Source organism: Momordica charantia, assembly GCF_013281855.1.
Source record: "Momordica charantia cultivar OHB3-1 chromosome 6 unlocalized genomic scaffold, Mcharantia_2.0 BLBB01000006.1, whole genome shotgun sequence".
Lineage (NCBI taxonomy): Eukaryota > Viridiplantae > Streptophyta > Magnoliopsida > Cucurbitales > Cucurbitaceae > Momordica > Momordica charantia.
The window spans coordinates 20,661,701-20,684,281 of record NW_028275164.1 but is presented as its reverse complement, the minus strand read 5'-3'; the positions used below and the strand labels follow the sequence as shown (position 1 = coordinate 20,684,281).

The 22,581-nt window shown below is 37.5% G+C and overlaps 1 non-coding gene across 1 annotated transcript; it reads right to left on the bottom strand.

The window, feature by feature from the left end:
* Positions 1 to 14,111: 14,111 nt before the first annotated feature.
* Positions 14,112 to 14,218, bottom strand: LOC148210904 (small nucleolar RNA R71). The gene has a single exon (XR_015792035.1). It is a non-coding gene; the product is annotated as a small nucleolar RNA R71 (small nucleolar RNA).
* Positions 14,219 to 22,581: the final 8,363 nt, after the last annotated feature.

Below are 22,581 nucleotides of genomic sequence, written 5' to 3'. Positions count from 1 at the left end.
CCAATCGCTTTTTTGAAAAGGAAGATAAAAATCACTCAATTTGTAACTCCTTTACCAGTTGGTAGGTTTCCACGTGTTGGACAGGATCTAGCGAGAAGTTGTAACTCCTAAGTTTTCAACGTCGAAAACTTGAGCCTGCTCAATATTTAAACTTCCACGAATCCTTTAGTGAAAGTAGGTTCATCACATTCATTGTGATTGTCAAGCTTGGGCTTCTAGCCCTTGTAGTTTTTCTTTAGCTAATCAATATTTCAGCTGGAGGGTCATCTTAGCTCAGACTTAGGGATTAGAAGTGTTAGCCTTACCAACGTATCGGTCAGCAACGATTTTCCTCGAGCCAAGTCCCATGGCACTTCATCCAAAGAGGAATTATCTCTAATAAGGAATTCATAACTAATTGGGAATTCCTAATTAATTGAGAATATCGTATTTAAAAGAAAACAAATTAAATAAAAGAGTTCCTAATCAATTAAGGATTATGTATGGATTATGTTTCCTACTTCGATTTTATCTCTTTATTTAAAAATGTCCTAAAAATCCATAATTCTCAAATTGAAGCGTCCAACCATAATAATTGTGTCTGTATTTTATCCGTTGAGCTCTCCCCAATTTGATGAAAATTCGCTTTTAAATTATTATTCTTGAATATCTTCAATCTGCCACAAAATGATAAATTATAATTAAATTCAAATATTTAAACATAATAAATTAATAAAATGTAAAATAAATATATAAAATATGGGTGTATTTTTTCATCTTATCACTCGAGAGGGCTTCCGATTATTAGTCGTACCATAACCGGGTTGCTCATTAGAGGATTAATAATACTTAAGGTACAAGATGTGACACATGGGTAAAATGGTAATTTGACCCAACTGTGGTTATGAACACTCATGAATGATTGAGTTACTATAAATGGTCGATATCCAAGGACACAAAAATATTCAAAAGTAAGAATAGTGCAGCTACGAGTTTTTAGTGGAGTAACCCGCAGTTAATGTATGTTGATTAAGGTGGTTAATTAGTTTAACCAATTAATCTTGTAACGTTAGAGCTTTTGATCTATAGGTCGATTAGGTTCATTTACTAGGTTGTAAAGGGTAACTAAGAAAATTAAGTCTTTGAAAGAATTTGAACGGTTCAAATTTAATTAAAGAGAATTTGAGTTAATTGTGTATTACACAATTAATATAATGTATGATGATGCATTATAAAACTATATGGTATGAGAGAATAATGTGAATTTGATTCAGGTTAATAGGTTAAAATTTAATGTGAATTATATTCATATTAAATACTGTAGGTTACGAGGGAGATGAATATTTGATTATATTCAAATATTAATTGATTTAATTAAATGTGTTTAAATTAAATTATGTTTAATTAATTAATTAATTAAATAAGATTTAATTAATTTTTAATTAAATTAAAATAGTTGTGTGATTTTTTTTTAAGTTCTGAGAATTCTTGCAAGTTGGTTTGATAGAAAAGAAATCTCTCTGTCATTATCACAGAAGCTAAAAAAAAACTCCTTGTTTTTTTTCCCTTTCCAAGTAGGAGGATCCCACAATCCAGGTTCTTAATCTCATAGGAAAGCAAAGTAGCTTTCTGGTGATGTCCAATCTTGGGTTCGTGGAGTTTTGTTCGTATTGACACAATTTTCATGCTCGAGGAAGAAGATCTATTTTCGATCTACAAATGTAAGTTACCTTCTTCTCCAAGAAGCTTAATCTCTAATTTAGAATAGAATTGTTATGTTTTAAAAACTAGTAACCTATAACTTCTAAATTGAGTTGAATCAAGTGGTCAATCGCTCTCGCTGGGGATTCGATCCCTTCAAAGTTGTCGTTTTATAATTTTCCTTGGTTGACAGATTGGGTAGTGTTGCTACCACGAATCCCTCAAACTCTCCTACGAGGAAGGAGGTCTACTAGAGACATATCTATGGAAAAAACTTGGCACGTTAAAGTTAAGGACATCATTAAATATTTGACAATTAAGAGAGAGAAATGCAAAAAAAAAAAAAAAAAAAAAAAAAATAATAATAATAATAATAAATAATGAGTTGTCAAATATTTAATGACATTAAGGAGGAAGTTCCTCCTTAACTTTGAGCAGCCAAGTTTTTTCCCAAATATATTAGTCCCTTAGAGGTTCCGACAGCGAGGTTTTAAGAAGTTGACGTATGGAATTGCTTGAATCTTGGAAATTGTCGTCAGTCATTGTGAGCTAAAGGACTTTACACTCTCGTCTTCCCCACAGACGGCGTCAACTATTTATACTAAATTCTAATTTATTTCAAGAGCATGTGCGAGATAGAGAAAGGTTGAGCTATCTCGAATGAGCTATGTAAGGTCACCTGCACAAAGGAAACAAACACTCCGACACTCAAGTTAGTGAGGATCCAACCTATGCTCTCAAGACAAAGAATCAAATAACCATACCTAGATATATGGAATGATGCTGCTATATAAAATATAGTCAGTTCCACATCGCCGTTCTGAGGTAATAGAAAAAAGTATATGAGACGATCTTTCTTTTGCTTCCACATGATAGGTCGTGTTATGCTCTCCAACCATAAAAAAGAAACCCACTAAATTAATTATATTAGTGATAATATAACTCATAGAACACCTATCCACATTATACAACGCATATTTTGATTCCAATTTTTTTCTCTGTACTTTTAAAAACTATAGATTGAATTACACTTAAATTATTATGAGATTATATTCCTACCCGATTAAAATGTGGCTACTGGGATTCAAGCCCAAGTCTCCACGGCCACAACGTGGAATTCTCACCACTAAACTACAGCCACTAATTTGTTGTTCAATTTATCACTCTAATTGTTTTTATAAAATTGAAGATAAAATCATTTAATTTGTAACTCCTTTTTACTCAATTGATTGTGTCATGGATAAAGTAAAGCTCAAATCTACGAACGAACGACAGAAAAGTCAAGTAAGTCAGCTTAAGTGATTCAAGACCCTTGGGTTAGCTTAGGAACGATCCAAAAGGCCGAGTCCTTGCCGCAAACCCAGTCCAACACATGAGCCGTGCACAATGAATCAAGTCTGTGGCCACAGACCAAAAAGGCCAAGCTATGAACTCATAGATTGAGTCCCTTAGATTGCTTTCCGTGGGAGGAGTCCAAGTTTTCTCTTTCTTTTGGTGGTCTATCGAGCCACCGACTTAAGTCTCTCGAATCTCAAATATTTAAAAAGATGAGATATTAAAAGAAAACATTATATTTTCCCCTCTATAAATAAAGAGGAAAGTCTTTCATCGAGCTACGCAACAAAACTCTATTTCTCACTACGCTTTGCACAAATCTAGTTCTAACTTATTATAATGTGTGTGTGGCTAGCACCACACCGATGTGTAATGTCCTTATTTTTGTAGGTTTTGTCAAATATTTTTATTTAAGAAGAGTGATGCTACTTTGGTCATTTTATTATGCCAAATTCACGCACATAAACAAATTACAGAGTATTTATAGAACCCTAAGAAAGAACTCTTATGTCAATTGATTATACCTTAGGTTATATACTTTTTATTTTTGGTTTTAAATAGGTTTAAACGACGAAATAAAATGTTAATATAAAATATTGCCTATAAGGGAACTTTGTTTAAGGAAGCTTCTACCTAGTTTGAGGTACTTAAGCTGACCGTAAGGGAACACTTCTACCTAAGAACTATCCCGAGGGTTGAATTAGTCAATATTTTATAGCATGAAATAATGTTGGTTAGTTCGTTAAAGTGTTTAATGAACTAAAACATGAGTGTTAAACAAGTTATATTGGGCAAACTAATAAACTTAGATAATTTCATTTAGCCGGATTAGACCTAAGTAATATAGTTTTAAAATACTACGTGGGAGGATTAGGTATATATAAAATATAGCAAGTATGTCTAAATATATATCATTCCCTCACGTTCTCCTTATAAGTTCACACCGTGAGTTCATGCTTGATCTCGTGTCGCCCTGAGTGCAGCCTCCCTACGGAAGGTGTTTACATGGTACAATTATAACTATATGATGCATGAACATGCATACATACTATATATAAATATACATATGATGTGTGTATCCTATGGTGGGATTTTAAAACTATATGACATACATTATGCAATATACATTTAATTAAAATATACATTCAAAATGCATAAAATAATTAAATACCAAAGTTGGACTGAATTTTGATCCTAAGAAAGCAACAAAAAAAAAAAAAGAAGAAACACCTGAAACAGCCCTTGAACCACAAACCAGCATGTCGGAAACACTTAAGACAGTGATGCTGCAGTGTCATGACTCTGCAGCATAGCACCATGGCGCTGCACAGCGCCGAGCGCTACAGTGCAGCACCGTGATGCTGTTAGCTGTTCTTCTGTAGTGCCAGCGGTTCTGCAAAGTGCCATGGCGCTATCGACGTGGCCTACTTCATCTTTTTTGTTGTTTTCTGCAAAAATTCGCCCAATCCGACGCCACAAACAACTTTCAAGCGACTCAACTTACAGACTTGATACAGAAACTAAATGCCTAAAACAACGGGCCCTTACATGATCGAATCATGAAGAAAAACACTATCTATATGTCAAAATTCGTAAACATCCAACCCAAAAAACTCATATTCTGAAAATGTAGAATTACCACCATTTTGTATGATTTTGATCCAAAAAAATTCAGAACATAAACGCCGCTCTGATACCAATTGATAGGACGTTAATCCCGCAGCGGAAACAGAGATCTTTGTTCTTGAATTTTGAGGAACAAAAACACACAAAAGAAAAGGGAAATACAGGGAAAAATAAAACTCATTTTCAAAGAACCTTTCTCTATGTAATCACCAACAAACACCACCACCGATCTTCTCGCTATCCTCTGGGAATGACCATCTTGCTTGTGGGAGCAATAGTTTTGAAAACAAGAACAACTGAATTGAGAGAGTTTTATTTTCTCTGTTTCTTTTGTAGGTTGAACAACAGGAGCAACCCCCACTGTAGAACACTTGTGCAGTTAAAAGGAGAATGACGTGGGCAGTTACCCCACGTCACCAGTCCCCTGCATTTGTGTGGAGGAGTTGGTTTATTTTATTTAATTAAATAAATAAATAAGCTTAATTAATTAAATAAACAAATAAACAAATTAATTAATTAACATTTAATTAATTGATAATTTAATTAATTATTAATCTAATTAATAATTAATTAATAATTAACAATCTAATGAATAATTAATTAATGAAATTTAAATATTAATTAAATAAATATATAAATAATTAACAATTAAATATTTATCTTCTAATGAAATATCACATATTTAATTAAAATAATATATTTGAATCATATTACAAAAGGAAAAAACTCCCTATTGTATAACCTATAGTCTTAATATGAATCCAATTCATATTAATTATTTGATTCCTATTGAAACATTTCTCTCATAATATATAGTATTAAGTTTGAATATTTATCCAAAATTAATATATATGTATATATAATGTTTCAATATTCATTATATACATTCCCTTATATAATTTGAACATTTCAAATTATTCATAATTCTTGATGCTCGTTTTACCCGTTATGAGCTAGCAAGGGGATCTAATGGACCTACAGATTAGAAGCTCCAACGATACGGGATTAATCGGTCAAACTCATTAACAGAGTTAATCAACATTCGTTAACTATGGGTCATTCCACTAAAGACTTGCAGCTGCACTATTTTTTCACTGCAGAATGTTTTCGTGTCCTTGGATATATGACCATTAATAGCAAGTCAATCCTTCATGAGTGCTCGTAACTCAAGCTGGATCAAATTACCATTTTACCCCTCGGTTACATCTTACTCTTTAAATAGCATTGATCCTCTAATGAACAACCCGGTTATGGTCCGACTAATAATCGGAAGTCCTTCTCGGGCTAGTGAGAGGGTGTGGCCCCTTATTCAAGTCTCGGAGTCAGCATTTAAGAGAACACTCACTACTCCCCTAAAAGTCGGGGAGGAGTGAATTCCATCTTGTGAAGTTATGTTTCCAGCTCCCTACTTGGTCTCGTCCCCAAAATGGTAGGAATATTGAATCCGCGACTCGGGCCACTCTCACCCATATAGATCAAAGAACAAGCCCTCATGGGCAGGAGTCCATAATTCACTCAAGATTGAGAATGAGTTGCTTGATCATCCTATGAAATAGGAATCTGTTAGTCAATGACGTTACATCTAAGGATTAACTATTCCGCAGTCCGGTATTATAAAAACACATTGTATAGGATACCCCCAATCACATGTCTCCACACGAACGACTTGGATCGAGTCGTTTGTAACATTTATAAACCAGACCGTATCCATAGTGTTGCCAGGATAAGGTACCTATCTTTATCCATATACTGTAGACCCTTTAGGTTATTCCCGAGATATTATCCACTTGTATATCAAGAGTATACCAAATATATACTGTCCTGGTTACATAATAATAGCCTTGGATGTTTAGTTTATTGGATTTGGACAAGGCAATGCTATGAATTAAACAACAAATTGATTGAATATAACTTGATTGAATATAAATTGGTTTTTACATAATTACAAACTACGAGTTTAGGGCAACACACCCAAAATGGATATCTCTACCTAATGCAACATAAGTCTGAAGTCCTTGAAAAGTTTAAGGAGTACAATACTAAAGTTGAGAACCAATTAGGTAAGACGATAAAGACACTTCGATGTTATTGGGGTGGAGAGTATATGGACTTAAGATTCCAGGACTATATGACAGAACATGGAATTACATTCCAATTCTCAGCATCGAGTACACCTCAACAAAACAGTGTATTGGAAAGGAGAAATAGAATCATGCTAGACATGGTTCATTCTAAGATGAGCTATATCAATTGCCTGCCTCGTTTTGGGGTTATGAAGTGGAGACTACAATATACATTTTGAACACAGTTCCATAAAAAAAATGTTGTTGAAACACCTTTTGAACTATGGAGAGGACGTAAAACTAGTTTACGTCAACTCAGAATTTGGGGATGTCCAACACATGTATTAGTGACAAAACCAAAGAAATTGGAATCTCGTTCAAAAGTGTGTCTATTCGTAGGTTACCCTAAGGAAACGAGAGGTGGACTCTTTTTCGATCCACAAGAAAACAGAGTGTTTGTATCGATAAATGCTACATTCTTGGAAGAAGACCACATGAGAGATCATAAACCACGAAGCAAGGTTGTGTTAAATGAGATTTCTGATGAAGCTACAAATACATCAACAAGAGTTGTTGATGGCGCTAGTACATCACGTTTGTCACATCCATCTCAAGAGTTGAGAGTGCCTCGACGTAGTGAAAGAATTATGTCACAACCTGATCGTTACGTGGCTTCAACAGAAATCCAGGTCCTCATACCTTATGATGGCATTGAGGATCTATGGACATACAAAAGGGAAATGAAAGATGTTGATAAGGACAAATGGATCAAAGTTATGGACTTGGAAATGGAGTCTATGTACTTCAATTCCGTCTAGGACCTTGTAGATCAACCTGATGGGGTGAAACCTATAGGTTATTGTTGGGTGTGTTGCCCTAAACTCGTAGTTTATATTTTGTAAAAACAAATGTCTATTTAATAAAGTTTTATTCAATAAATTTGTTGTTAAATCATAGCTTTGCATTATCCAAATCCAATAAACTAAACATCCAAGGTTATTTGTGATGTAATCGGGACAGTATATATACTGGGTATATAGTTGATATACGAGGTATATATTTGATATACCCCTGATATATGAATGGATAATGTCCCGTGAATAACCTAAAGGGTCTATAGTATATGGATAAGACTGTGTACCTTATCCTGACAACACTATGGATACGGCCCACTCTGTAAAGGTTACAGACGACTCGATCCAGGTCGTTCTTGTGGAGACATGCGAGTGGGGGTATCCTATACAATGAGTTTGTATAAGACCGGACAACGAAATAGGCAATCTTTAGATGTAACACCGTTAACTAATAGGTTGCCATTTCTTAGGATGACCAGGCACCTTATTCTCAATCCTGAGTGAGTTATGGACTCCTGCTCGTGAGGGCTCGTCTTTTGATCTGTATGGGTGAGAGTGGCCCGAGTCGCCGACTCAACATTCCTACCATTTTGGGGACGAGACCGAGTGGGGAGCTGGGAACATAACTTCACAAGATGGAATTCACTCCTCCCCGACTTTAGAGGAGTAGATGAGTGTTCCCTTAAATGCTGACTCCGGGACTTGAACAAGGGGCCCCACCCTCTCATTGGCCGAGAGGGACTTCTGGTTATTGGTTGGACCATAACCGGGTTGTTCATTAGAGGAGCAGTGGTGTTTAAGGAGTAAGATGTAACTCAGGGGTAAAACGGTAATTTGACCCAACTTGAGTTACGAACACTCGTGAAGGATTGACTCGTCATTAATGGTCGTATATCCATGGATACGGAAACATTCTGCAGTGAGAAGAGTGCAACTGCGGGTCTTTAGTGGAATGACCCATAGTTAATGAATCTAGATTAACTCGGTCAATGAGTTTGACCGATTAATCTTGCATCTTTGGAGCTTCGGATCTGTAGGTCCATTAGGTCCCCTTGCTAGCTCATAACGGATAAAACGAAGATCAAGTTTTTGGAAGAATTTGAATTGTTCAAATTACTTAGGGGATTATATGTATATTGATACATTATAATATATAGTTAATTATAAATTAAAACTATATATTATGAGAGAAATTATTTGAATTAGATTCAAATAAAATTAATATGAATAAGATTCATATTAAAACTATAGGTTAAAAATAATGTGCATAAGATGTACATTAGAACTATAGGTTATACGAGAGAAATGTTATAGAATATGATTATATTTTTGTGATAAATAATTAAGTGTTAATTATTTATTTGATTTATATACATATATATTAATTATTTATTGGATTAATAATTAATAATTATTTATTAATTAATAAATTTTTTTTATATTTTAATTATTATATATATATATAATATTATTAATATTAATAATATTAAACTCCCCTGCAAAATTGCAGGGGAGTGGGAGGTTAGTGTGACGTGGGGAGTTGCCCCACGTCACTGCTTCTGTTTTGTTTTTGCAGTTCTGCAAAATACAGAACACTGAACAAGAACACCCAACTGTTTTCTCTCAATCAAAGAACTCTCTCAATCTCTCCCTCTCGTTCCAAAGGATTGCTCCCACCAGCACGATCCCGAGACCCAAGAGGATAGCGAGGAAGACATAGTGGTGGTGTTCGAGGGAAACTCGTTGAAGAAACGTTCTTCAAAGGTAAAGTTTTCCCTGTATTTTGCTTCTTTGAAATTTCGATTTTGTATCCCGAAAATCAGCAACGAAAATCCGCTTCCGCTCCGGGATTCACATCCCTTCAGTTATAAGTGGATCCACAACAAAAAACGAGATGCCAAAGGAAAGGTACAAACCTTTAAGGCTAGATCTTTAAGGTATGTTTCACTATTTCCGTTTTATAATAATTTTGTCTTTTCTTTGATGTATTTCCAAAACAATTTCAAAGCATCGCGTTCATGCGCTTCCACTGCGGGATTCAATCTCTTCACTTTTCACTCTCGTCATCCCCATAGACAGCACCAAATGTTTATACCAAATTTTAATTTATTTCAAGAGAACGTGTGAGACAGAGGAGGGTTTAGCTATCTGGAACGAGTGATGTAAGGTCGCACTTCTACAAAGGAAACAAACACTCTAATGCTCGAGTTAGTAAGGATCTGACCTATGCTCTCCAAACAAAGAATCAAATAAACATACCTAGATCTATGAAATGATGCTCCTAAATGAAATATAGTCGGTCCAACATCGCCTTTATGTTAGATTGTTTTAGGAGTTTTTTATATGGTTACAAATGGTTGGGCAAATAACCCCAGCGTATTGTATTGTTTATCGACTTATTTGTTGGGACTCTGGTCGAGCTAAATATGTCAAACTTTGAGTAATTATGAGGTGATATAAAAAATTATATGAGACGATCTTTCTTTTGCTTCCACATGATAGGTTGTGTTATGTCCTCCAACAGTAGGGAAAAAAACCCACTAAATTAATTATATTAGTGATAATATAACTATAGAAAGTACGTATTAATTATATTAGTGCCACGAATACCACGAGTCTAACACATGGGGTTGTGCACCATGAATCAAGTATGTGGCCATAGACCTAGAGGTCAAGCCCTGAATCCATGGGTTGAGTCCCTTGGATTGATTTTCGAGAATAGTCCAAGGTTTTTTATTTATTTTGAAGGTCTATCGAGCCCCAATCTCTTGGATTTTAAAGATTTAAAAAGAGAAGATATTAAAAAGGAAAGTCTCTCATCATCGAGCTACGCAACAAAACTCTATTTCTCACTATACTTTACACAAATCTGGTTCTAACTTATTAGAATTTGTGTGGCTAGTACCACACGGATGTATAATGTCTCTATTTTTGTAGGTTTTGTCAAATTCATTTATTCAAGAAGAGTGATGCTAATTGGGTCATTTTACTAAGTAAAATTCACACACATAAACATATTACATGAGTGTTTATAGAACCCTTAGAAAGCACTCTTATGTCAATTCAAAAACATTGTCAAAGCGTTATATTTTCACCTGACATTTCATAAATTGAATTGTTTTCTAGGGTTAAATCGATCCAATTTGAAATTAATCACTAAGTTTTTAAATTAAGAAGGGGATTAAAAAGAAGAAAAAAGAGAAAATGAGCATATTGCCACAAGATTAGATAATTAAAGATTATTCCATTATTCCATTATTCATAGATAGGGAGAACGCAACACATGCATAAGTGGAGAGGAAAATTGATCACTTCAAGAAAGGCTCAATAGACAAGAATTTCCAAGTGGACTCCATCTTGTTATCCAACACCAAAATCATATAGAAATAAATGTCATTGTCGCCAGGTTTCTCCACAACCACCCTAAGCCTGTATTCTATTCCAGCAACCACTTTCCTCTCACCAAAATCCACACGATTGAAAATCAGGTTTCCTCCTGATTGCTTGTTTGCCTCCATCACTCCAAACCTTCCAAGCTCTTGCACGTATAGGTCCTTCACATCCTTAATCGGCTCCCACTGCCCCAACTTGTACTGATCCACATTGTGTACCACATCATCGTTTTAGTCTCCTCCATTGGTTTGCTATGTGAGGTTTGATACACGACCTGCGTGTTGTCCTGGAGCGACCACCCCTATAGAGGGTCTGTTGTATGAAATCAAAATTAGGGCGATCTCCAGAAATGAATAAGGTCTCTTAGGTTTTGCACCAATATTTGTCCTTCCCTACGACAGGCTTATTGGGACGGACCTTTGGTCTGAAAGTGGCAGGTCATACTTACGGGAAGTTGTTAAGTTAGTTAATAACTTCTTGACCACACAAACGGTGACTAACTATTATAGGAATAAGAGTTATTCTGGTGTAATATTTAGTTGTGAATGTCTCAATTCAGTGAAGAAGTAGCTGATTGCCCCACGGTAGTTGTTGCTCTGAATCACTGAAGTATCATTGCAAAAATAATCTTGATTGATAGGGTGGATTATTACTTTTTGCTAAAATTGATTTGGTTTTAACAGGTTGTCCAGTAATCTAATATAGATTTGTTTGTATTTCAGCGTGTCTATTTTTGTCATTGTCCTGCATGCCGCCGAAAAACTTAATAGTGAAAATTACACACAATAGGAAACAAACCTGATTACGCTTGTTTACATGCGTAAAAAGAAGGTTTTAGATACTGTTTTACTATGTTTCAGCTTTGTTTCGGATTTTTCTCGGTCGTTTGAGTTCCAATTCATGCAAAATTCATATATTATGGTTTGTGGTTGGCTTATATTGTATTTATGACATTTTAGGACCATTTGAGAGTGCAAGTTAATCAAAAGAAGCAAAAAGACGGAAAAACCTACATGGGAGGCGCCAGGCGCCTGCGTGCCTCCAGAAAAACTGGTTTTCTTCCAACTTTGCCCTTAATGAAACGCGTCTTCCAATGCGTTTTGGTGGTTCCAACCGATGCATACGTGTAGAAGAAGTGTTCCACTATCAGTTTGAGCACGATTTGGTCAGTCAAAAGAGTTGGAAATGGGTGATTCATCATCGTTTTAGGACCTACCTAACCAAGTCTGCACAGCTATAAATTCCAGCAACTTCTCCACCAAATTCATCAAGCCTTGCTTCCTTCTCCTGATCATTTTTAGTGTTTCTTTGTTGCTTTCTAAGTACTTTTGAGTTGCTTCCATTAGTTGCTTTTGGTTTTTAATTCCCGAGCACTTTACATTCCTTTATTGAGCTTTGCTTTGTTTCCATTTGTACTTAGTTATTTTCTACTTATTCAAATTTATAAAAAACCAGCACTTTGCTTATCTTTTCTTTGCCTTTACTTTATTTTTTTTAGAGAGTTGTGTTTTTGGAGGAAAGAGCACGTGACACTCCCGCTTGCTTGAAAGAGAAGGGCGAAGCTCTCAATCCTGAGAAAAACTCTCCGTTAGTTAACTTTTGTTTTTCACACATGCATTCCACATTCAACCATTTTACTTGCTGTATTTTCTTCAATATGTCTTTCTAAAGTCCCGTCTCTAGCCCCGTTATGGATAGTTAGCCTTTTATTTCTAAAAAGGTTTGCTAAGAAGTAGTGTTTTTGCTTTCCATTCATTGCTCAACATGTTTTCTCAAAAAGTTAGGATTTAGAGAAGGCCATTGTAAGTCTTAACAAGTCAATACTGAAAAGGTTGCTTATTTGCATTGTTGAGTGGTTAAACCGAGGAGAGGAGCGCCTTAGACATAAGGGTTCCGCTTAAGTAGCCTAGACATAGGACCTTAATCCGAGGCTGCGACTAGTTCCATCCTAAAACTAAGATATCTCTCATAATAGACATATTAGGGAATGTCTTAGGACTTTGAACATGCTTCGACATAAGTCAAGTGAGAAGCGTAGTCGTTGGTTTCTAAGTAAAATGCATATTGTCCTTAGCATGTCCTTGATTCTTTGTTGGCTAACTTGAAGTAATTCGGGCTAGGTTTTATCATTATAAGTCCAAATCCCAAATCCAAAACCATTATTTGTGACCACTTCCCATTTACAAGAATCACTCATTTCAACATTCACTATTCTTTAAAACTTTAGAGTTTGGAAATTATTTAGAAGTCCTTGAGGATCGATACTTGGATACTCCATCCATTTTATATTACTCTAACAGGTGTGCGCTTGCATCTATATAATTGTTACCACGCTTAGTGCGTGCGTTCAGCAGAAACGCCCAGTCAAGTTTTTGGCGCCGTTGCTGGGGACTTTAGTTTTAAAATTATTTTAAAATTCTTTTAGTTTTTATTTTTGTGAATTGTTGTTGGGTGTAATTTCCATCCACCATTTTTGTTCTTTATTCTTGGTCGTTTATCTCACAAGGGTAAGTTAAAGTGCATGAGCACAAGATCTTTTCTTCTACCCCTTGACCCTGAGATTGAGCGGACCCTTCGAAAAACTCGAAAGGAGCAAAGACTTCGAAAACAACTAGAAAAGCAAAAAGAGAGAGAAGGTGAAATCAGTCCTAAAAGTGAGGTAGAGAGTACGAGCACATCAATGGCAGATATTCCGCCTCGTGATCCGGTTGATCCACCTGCCGTTAACGGTAATATAAGGGAACATGAGAGAAATGATGAATTCAACCATATTCAGATGGCGGACAATAGAAACGTGGCAATGCGAGAATATGCCGCCACGACTTTTCAGAACTTTGATTCAGGGATAGTCAACCCTATTCCAGCCCACGCAAACTTTGAGCTTAAACCAATGATGTTTCAAATGTTGCAGACAATTGGACATTTTGGAGGGCAGGAACATGAGGATCCACATGATCATCTAAAATCATTCATTCAAATTGCAAATGCATTCCGATTACCTGGTATAACAGACGATGCTCTGAGACTAACACTTTTTCCATTTTCTTTGAAGGACCAAGCTAGAGCATGACTCAATGCATTTCCACCGGGATCCATCACCACATGGGGGTCGTTAGTGGAGAAGTTCTTAACAAAATTCTTCCCACCTACTCGCCACGCTGATATCAGAGAGGAGATCATCTCCTTTAGACAGTATGATCGTGAACTTGTTCACGAGGCGTGGGAAAGATTTAAAGAACTAATCAGGAAATGTCCGAACCATGGCTTGCCGGCATGCATCCAGATAGAACATTTCTTTAGAGGTTTAGATCATCCTACTAAGATGATGCTAAACAATGCTGCCAACGGAGCCTTTACAAAGAAGACATTCAACGAGATAGTCGACTACCTAAGTGACTTAGCTTCACACAACGAACTATGGTGTTCGCAAAGATCTAGGGGCAGCACCAAAGAAGCAAGATCCAACTGGAGTTTTGGCTCTGGACATTGCGACCTCGATGCAAAAAGAGATGGTTACAATGAACCAGAGGCTAAAAGAGATGGCATTGGGAATAAAAAAATCCATTAGCCACGCCGATACAACCTGTGCAGTCGGATTTTTGCACTCATGCCCCTGTTTGCCAAGTCAACGATCTCATTTGTTCATTTTGCAGTGAAAACCATATTTATGATAATTGTCCACATAAACCTGCTTCCGTTTTTTATGTAGGACATGGGAACAATAGGAACTTTAACCCATATTCGAACACCTACAACCCAGGTTGGAGGCACCACCCTAATTTCTCATGGGGAGGTCAAGGAGGTTCGAGTGGTTTTAATCAAGGGTAGAGCCAGCAGAACAAGCAGCCCTATGTTCCACCTACACAGCAATACATCCCACCGCCGCAACAGCAGTAAAATCAGAGAACACAGACTCCACCAGTTCAAAATAACAACTCAAATCTTGAGAGTATGATGAAGGAGTACATGGCCCGAACCGACGCAGTGATACAATCCCAGGCGGCATCAATGAGGAATTTCGAGACCCAATTGGGACAGCTCGCCAATGAATTGAAGAATAAACCACAAGGTTCTTTTCCAGGCCATACTGAATTACCAAAACGAGAAGGGAAAGAACAGTGCAAAGCTGTCACCCTTAGGAGTGGACTGAAATATGATGGACCAACAATGCCAACAACAGATGTACAGATTCCGTCCACTGAACCAACTGTAAAGATACCAGAAAATCCAACAACACCAGAAAAAGAAAATACTAGAAAAGGTAATGAGGACACCCCGAGTGGTCCTCCACAGGTACAACCTTCTTTTACCCCTACTCCCCCGTTTCCACAAATATTAGTTAAGAAAAATAATGATTCCCAGTTTAGAAAATTTTTAGATATTTTAAAACAATTGCATATAAATATACCATTAGTGGATGCTCTAGAACAGATGCCAAATTATGCTAAGTTTTTGAAAGATATAGTTTCTAGGAAGAAAAAAATAGGAGGGCATGAACTGGTAGCCATGACAAAATGTAGTAGTGAAGCCGTAGGCAGCCCACTACCCATGAAATGTAACGATCCTGGCAGTTTTACCATTCCATGTTCCATAGGAGGAAAAAACTTAGGCAGGGCATTATGTGATCTAGGCGTTAGCATTAATCTTATGCCATTATCAGTTTTCAAATCTTTAGGCATAGGAGAAGCTAGACCTACTACGGTTACCCTCCAATTAGCAGATAGATCTATCATAAGACATGAGGGAAAGATAGAAGATGTTTTAGTCCAGGTGGACAAATTCATTTTCCCTGCGGACTTTATCATTCTAGATTGCGAGGCGGACTTAGACGTTCCCATTATTTTGGGAAGACCATTTCTAGGCACTGGGGATACAGTTTTTAATGTGAGGAAGGGAGAAATTATAATGAGGGTAAATAATGAAGAAGTTAAATTTAATGTTCTAGACGCCATGAAATTACCAGGAGACTTTGAAGAGTGCTCTGCTATAACTAGCTTGAATCCTGTTATGTTTGATGAGTTTTATGACTTATTAGTTACAGAGATTGAAGAAGAGCTTGATAAGATAGCAGAAGGACCAGAAGATGTGACCAATCCTGTTGAAAAAATACAAAAAGAAGAATGCAAGTCGTTACTTCCGTCCATAGTGGAACCACCCATGTTGGAGCAGAAGCCATTGCCGTCGCATTTGAAATATGCATATCTAGGGGATAACGACACTTTACCAGTTATTATAGCTTCCAATTTATCACCTGCTAATGAATATTCTTTATTGCAGATTTTGGAGAAACACAAAAAGGCCATTGGATGGACGATAGCAGATATCCGAGGGATAAGCCCGGCCTTTTGCATGCACAAAATTTTATTGGAAGAAGATGCTAAGAACTCTATTGAGAGTCAAAGGCGGTTGAACCCGAAGATGAAAGAGGTTGTAAGGAAAGAAATTCTTAAATGGCTTGACGCCGGTGTTATATACCCAATATCCGACAGCAGCTGGGTAAGCCCAGTACAGTGTGTACCAAAGAAAGGGGGTATAACCGTGGTGACCAACGAGGAGAATGAGCTCATCTCAACCCGAACTGTGAGCGGGTGGAGAGTTTGCATTGACTATCGCAAACTCAACAAGGTAACAAAGAAAGACCATTTTCCTCTCCCGTTTATTGACCAGATGCTCGACCGTCTGGCAGGTAAGGATTTCTATTATTTTTTAGATGGATATTCGGGTTATAATCAAATTACTATTGCTCCAGAAGACCAGGAGAAGACAACATTTACGTGTCCGTATGGTACGTTCGCTTTCAGGCGAATGCCCTTTGGACTATGCAATGCACCCGCGACTTTTCAGAGGTGTATGATGGCCATCTTCTCTGACATGGTAGAAAATATTCTAGAAGTTTTTATGGATGACTTTTCTGTTTTTGGAAATTCTTTTGACGCATGTTTAGTTAATTTGGAGAGAGTATTGGAGAGATGTGAACAAACAAACCTAGTCCTAAATTGGGAGAAGTGTCATTTCATGGTACAAGAGGGTATTGTTTTGGGTCACAAAATTTCCAAGCAAGGAATAGAGGTAGACCACGCTAAGATAGACATCATTTCAAAGCTACCTCCTCCTACAAATGTCAAAGGGATTAGAAGTTTTTTAGGGCATGGGGGATTTTACCGCCACTTTATAAAAGACTTTGCTAAAATTTCTAAACCCTTGTGTCAATTGTTAGAACATGATAGACCATTTGTTTTTGATGATGACTGTTTAAAATCATTTGAAATGTTGAAAGTTGCTTTAAGTTCAGCCCCTATAATTATCGAACCTAATTGGGATTTACCTTTTGAGCTCATGTGTGATGCCAGTGATTATGCAATAGGAGCTATGTTAGGACAACGTAAAAACAAGATCTTGCATCCTGTGTATTATGCTAGTAAGACTCTGACCGGTGCACAACTCAATTACACTACTACTGAAAAGGAACTGTTAGCAGTTGTGTTCGCCTTTGATAAGTTTAGATCTTACTTGATAGGCACAAAAGTCATTGTTTTTACTGACCATTCTGCTTTAAAATATTTATTTGCTAAAAAAGATGCTAAACCACGTTTGATACGGTGGATTTTGTTACTTCAAGAGTTTGATATTGAAGTTAGGGACAGGAAGGGTACTGAAAACCAAGTTGCTGATCACCTGTCTAGATTGGAATCCCCGCTCTGTGATGATGGAACTGTTATACGTGAACAGTTTATTGACGAGCAACTCTTGCGAGTTGATTCAATTCTGTGGTATGCCGATATAGCAAATTATTTGGTAAGTTGAATAGTTCCTTATGAGTTCAACAAGCAACAGATAAAGAAATTTCTAAATGAAGTTCGATTTTATCGTTGGGATGAACCTTTTTTATATAAGCTAGGACTTGACAATATCTTACGCAGGTGTGTCGCAGAAGAAGAGCACGAGGCCATATTAGACGCTTGTCGTATGTCTCCATATGGAGGACATTTTGCAGGACACAAAACCGCAGCCAAAGTTTTGCAAAGTGGGTTCTTTTGGCCCACTCTGTTCAAAGATGCACATAAGTTTGCCCAGGTTTGTGATAAATGCCAACGGAGAGGTAATATATCTAAATGCCACGAAATGCCTCAAACCCCGATCCTTGAGATTGAAATATTTGATGTGTGGGGTATAGATTTTATGGGTCCATTTCCACCTTCTAATGGTAAGCTTTATATATTGTTAGCAGTAGATTATGTTTCGAAATGGATAGAAGCCATTGCAACTGCTACTAATGATTCTAAAGTTGTCATTCGTTTTCTGAAAAAGCACATTTTTATGCGTTATGGAACCCCGCGTTGTCTGATAAGTGATGAGGGGGCTCATTTTGTGAATAGGTCTATGCAAAAGTTGCTGAATAAATACAATGTGCGTCATAGGGTTGCAACAGCATATCATCCTCAGTCGAATGAGTTAGCCGAAATATCTAATAGGGAGATAAAAAACATTTTAGAAAAAACTGTAAATCTTAACCGTAGGGATTGGTCTTTTAAGCTTGATGATTCACTTTGGGCATATAGGACAGCATTTAAGACTCCCCTCGGCATGTTCCCTATAGGCTAGTTTTTGGAAAAGCGTGTCATTTGCCTCTTGAGCTAGATTATAAATCATTTTGGGCTACTAAGAAATTAAATTTTGATTTGTCGGCTGCAGGTGAAGCGAGGAAGTTACAATTGTTGGAATTAGAAGAACACAGACACTTTTCTTATGAGAATGCTAAGTTGTTTAAGGAAAAAACTAAACAGTGGCATGATATGCGTCTTCGACCGAAAAATCTTCAAGAAGGTGATCTGGTTCTGTTATTCAATTCTAGGTTGAAACTTTTTCCTGGGAAACTTAAGTCTAGATGGTCTGGTCCCTTTAAAGTTTTTAAAGTCTACCCATATGGGGCAGTGGATCTAGTTGACTCTAAGGGAAATGTTTTTAAAGTAAATGGGCAGAGACTTAAGCCATATTTTGGAGAACCAGTGGATAGAGGAAAAACCTCTATTCAACTTTCAGGTCAATAAATTTTTGCGAAAAATGTTTTTTCCTTCTTATCCGTTTTTGAAAGAACAAAAGTAAAGGAAGGAAGTCTTTGTATCTTGTATTTTCTTTTTGTTTAATTATAAAGTTTTTCTTATTAAGAGAATGTTTTTGAAAACGTTGAAGAAACAAAAAGAAAAAAAAAAGAAAGAAAAAAAAAAGAATTACGCAGGTGCCTGACGCCTGCCCTGTTTTTCCAGCAGTTCGAATTTCGTTTTCCTTCGTGATTTGGATTTCATTTTTCGACTTTTATGGGTTTTATTTCAGGTCAAACATTAATCCTTTGTGATTTAAGTTTCAAATCTCTCCTTAAACTCAAAAATACTTCAATTCTTGTTTCCCTAATCCTATTTGGAATTTAATCTTATTTTTTTTTCCTTTTAGGTTTAGGAAACCTAGTTGAACTTAAATCTCAATCCATTTCCATTTAGGATTTAGGTTGGGGAAAGCTTTAAATAGACCCATTGCCTAAGCTTTACAATTCCACCAAAACCCACAAAACTCTCTTCTTCCCCTTGTTTTTTCGGCAAAACCCACTCCCTTCATCACCCTTGTTTTCGATTTTCAGCCACCACCAAAAAAGAAGAAGAAATTTCCAGCATTTGCTTACATCTATGACTTCTTCTTCTCAACATACTTCACTTCCTACCTCTTCTACTCAAGCTCCAAATGCCACAAGCATTCCTTTTCCACCATTGGAGAATTTCCAACACCACATGGTTTCAGATTCTAGGCTAGCTGCTGTTAGGGGAGGAAACCCGCTTCAAACATTTGAATGTCCTCCATCCCAAGCTCCTACACAACATCCTATAATGAGCCCACATGGTTATGTTAATTTTCAGCAACTGCCCACCTTTAATATACCTCAAAACAGTGAGTTTAGGGCTAAAAATCCTCAACAACTTCCTCCAATGATCAATCCGGGTATGTACCAACCGTTTATGTTTAACCCGGTTCCTTCCTATCATTTTCCCTTGTCCAAAATGCAAATTCCAGCTAGTGTTCATCCTTATGGAATGCCAAACCCATCTACTCTATTTCCTAGCCTTCCACCTTATTATGGAATGGGTCATTGGGTACCTCCACATAATTATGGGATGATTTCACCTAGGGTTCCCCCACCACCTCAACTTCCATTCCTAGAAAGAGGACCTCAAGCACCACAATTGAACCCTAACATATTGAGTACCTTTAACATGGGACAACTAAAACCCTTAGAGCCTCCTAGGATGCCAACCCCAACCAATATGCCAACGGATGCAGGAGATGAGCATGAAGGAGAGCAAGAGAAGAGCCATAGCCATAGGCTAGAGCCCGGGGTGTTGATAGGGCAAAAGAGGAAGGGCAAGGAGGTGATGATAGACCCAGAAATTGAGGAAGATGAGAGTAGTAGGCGTTTGACGCCTAAGGATTCATCTATGGAGAACAGGGACGAGGAGCAGTTTTATTCATCTTCATTGATTATTACACCGGAAGATGGTAATGATGATTTTCTACTAGTTTCACGAGGCCATTGTTCAAATATACCGGAAACAGAGGATACCGAGAACGACGTGGTGAGAACAGATACTCAGGAACCTTCCCCATTGGATACACCTTCAGAAGGAGCGTTTTGTAGTCACCAAGAGTTGCCTACTGGGACAACTGGATCTACTCCGTTGGCAACGGATGAGTATGTCACACCGATGGCCACTCTACCAGGGGTAAGGGATGCTCACACTATTCCTTCTAATACAGTTAACCCGCTCGGGTGTGATACAGGTAGATCCAAGGTTGGGGAGAATAGTACTCAAGAACCTACCAGCGAAGAAGATCCTGAGGACACACAGACGATAAGGGAAATGTTTCAATACCAGAGGCGGGAGAAAAAGAGTTCAAAACGTCGTGCAGTTCAGGCTAAGAAGCCGACAGTGCTCATGAATGAACCTAAAACGAGAGCTGCGAAAGCTAAAGCAGCTGAAGCTAAGAAGAAGGTAATGGCACCTGGGCCAGTTGATACAATTGAACTGGACTTGTCTGAGGGAGAGGAGGTCGAGACGAAATGGAACGCGGCAAATTTAGCCACTCGAACTTCATTAATGAAATCCCGTAAGATTATGACAGAATTAGGTTTCGACCTCAATCTAGGAGATGTGCCTGATGATTGGAGGGAGACCGCTAGAGACAAAGAATGGAGACCACTCGTTCAGCCCATACAATGTGAGGCTTTGGAGTTTGTCAGAGAGTTCTATGCTGCTGTCCATCCCCAGTCACATATAGCCATAGTGCGCGGGAAGGAAATACGGTTTGATGCCACTCAGATCAACTACACCTTTAACATTAAGAATATCAGAGATGCTGTGGGCAATAAGATGTTAGTGACTCCGACTCTAGCACAGCTTGATGAGACTCTAGAATGTGTTGGGAAGCCCTCTGCCACTTGGGATTTGACTACTCATGGCAAGGTACGACTAAAACCCGAGGATGTTTCACTAGCTGCCGCATGATGGTTATACATAGTCAAAAACAGAATCCTGCCAACGGAGCATGATGAGAATGTCACTCAGGATAGGGCCCTGCTTGGTTTATGCCATGCTAAAGGGCATAGATGTGAATTATGGAGAATTGATTAATACCAGTATCCATGAGTGTGCCCACCGAACACGTGGTAAGCTTTATCACCCACGTTTGGTCACTTCTTTATGCTTGCGACAAGGTGTACAGCTCCCTGAGGATCAAGTTAAGAGAAATACCCCAATTGTGGAAGAGAAGAATATTCGGCGTATTATCGCCCATGCGTTACAAAGAAGGGAAGGTACTGGGATGTCTCCTACATCGGAGATCCGTCGTCTTCGAGAGGAGAACCAACAGCTGCGAGATCAGGTTCGAGAAGTCGTGCAACATATCTACGACTTGAGGGCTTCATTGGATTTTGCGGTTTTACCTTCATGGCCTCCAGCGCTAGCTGCTATCCTTGGTCATCCATCTTCCAGTACCGACACTGATCCTAGTCCACAACCTCCGACTTCATGAAGGGGAGGTTCCTTCTTTGCTATTTTTTGTGTTTTATTCTTTTGGTTAATGACGTAATTTGCATATTCTAGCATTACTACACATGTTTTTTCGTATTGATTATGTTTCGAGCTCAGTTGAAGCATCTATAAATTAGTATCGTTTATCTTCTGATCACTTAAAGTATGCCTTCACTTAACCTTAGTTTAGCTTTTCACATGCCTATTTTGAAGCATCTGTGCTGTGCATGTGATTTCATGTCGATGATGATTATAAGAGATTGTTGAGTTTTCTGTTCTATGCCTGACTAAGCTTTGAGCTATTTCCTTTGTTTATGTGATAAACTCATTTTCTTTTATGTCTTTTTGATCTTTACAAACTTTAAGCTTTTTCTTTGCCCCTATATAGGAAGTCCTTGTCCTTTTTACGGTTAAGCCTTTTTCATCCGATGCAAAAGTCTTTTCCCAGTGAGGACACTGTCTCTCTTAAGTTTGGGGGGGACAGTCGTTGTGTCAGTCGTTGTTTCAGAAGGATAAAGTGTTATTTATATTTGAAAACTCATGCTATTTTCTTTT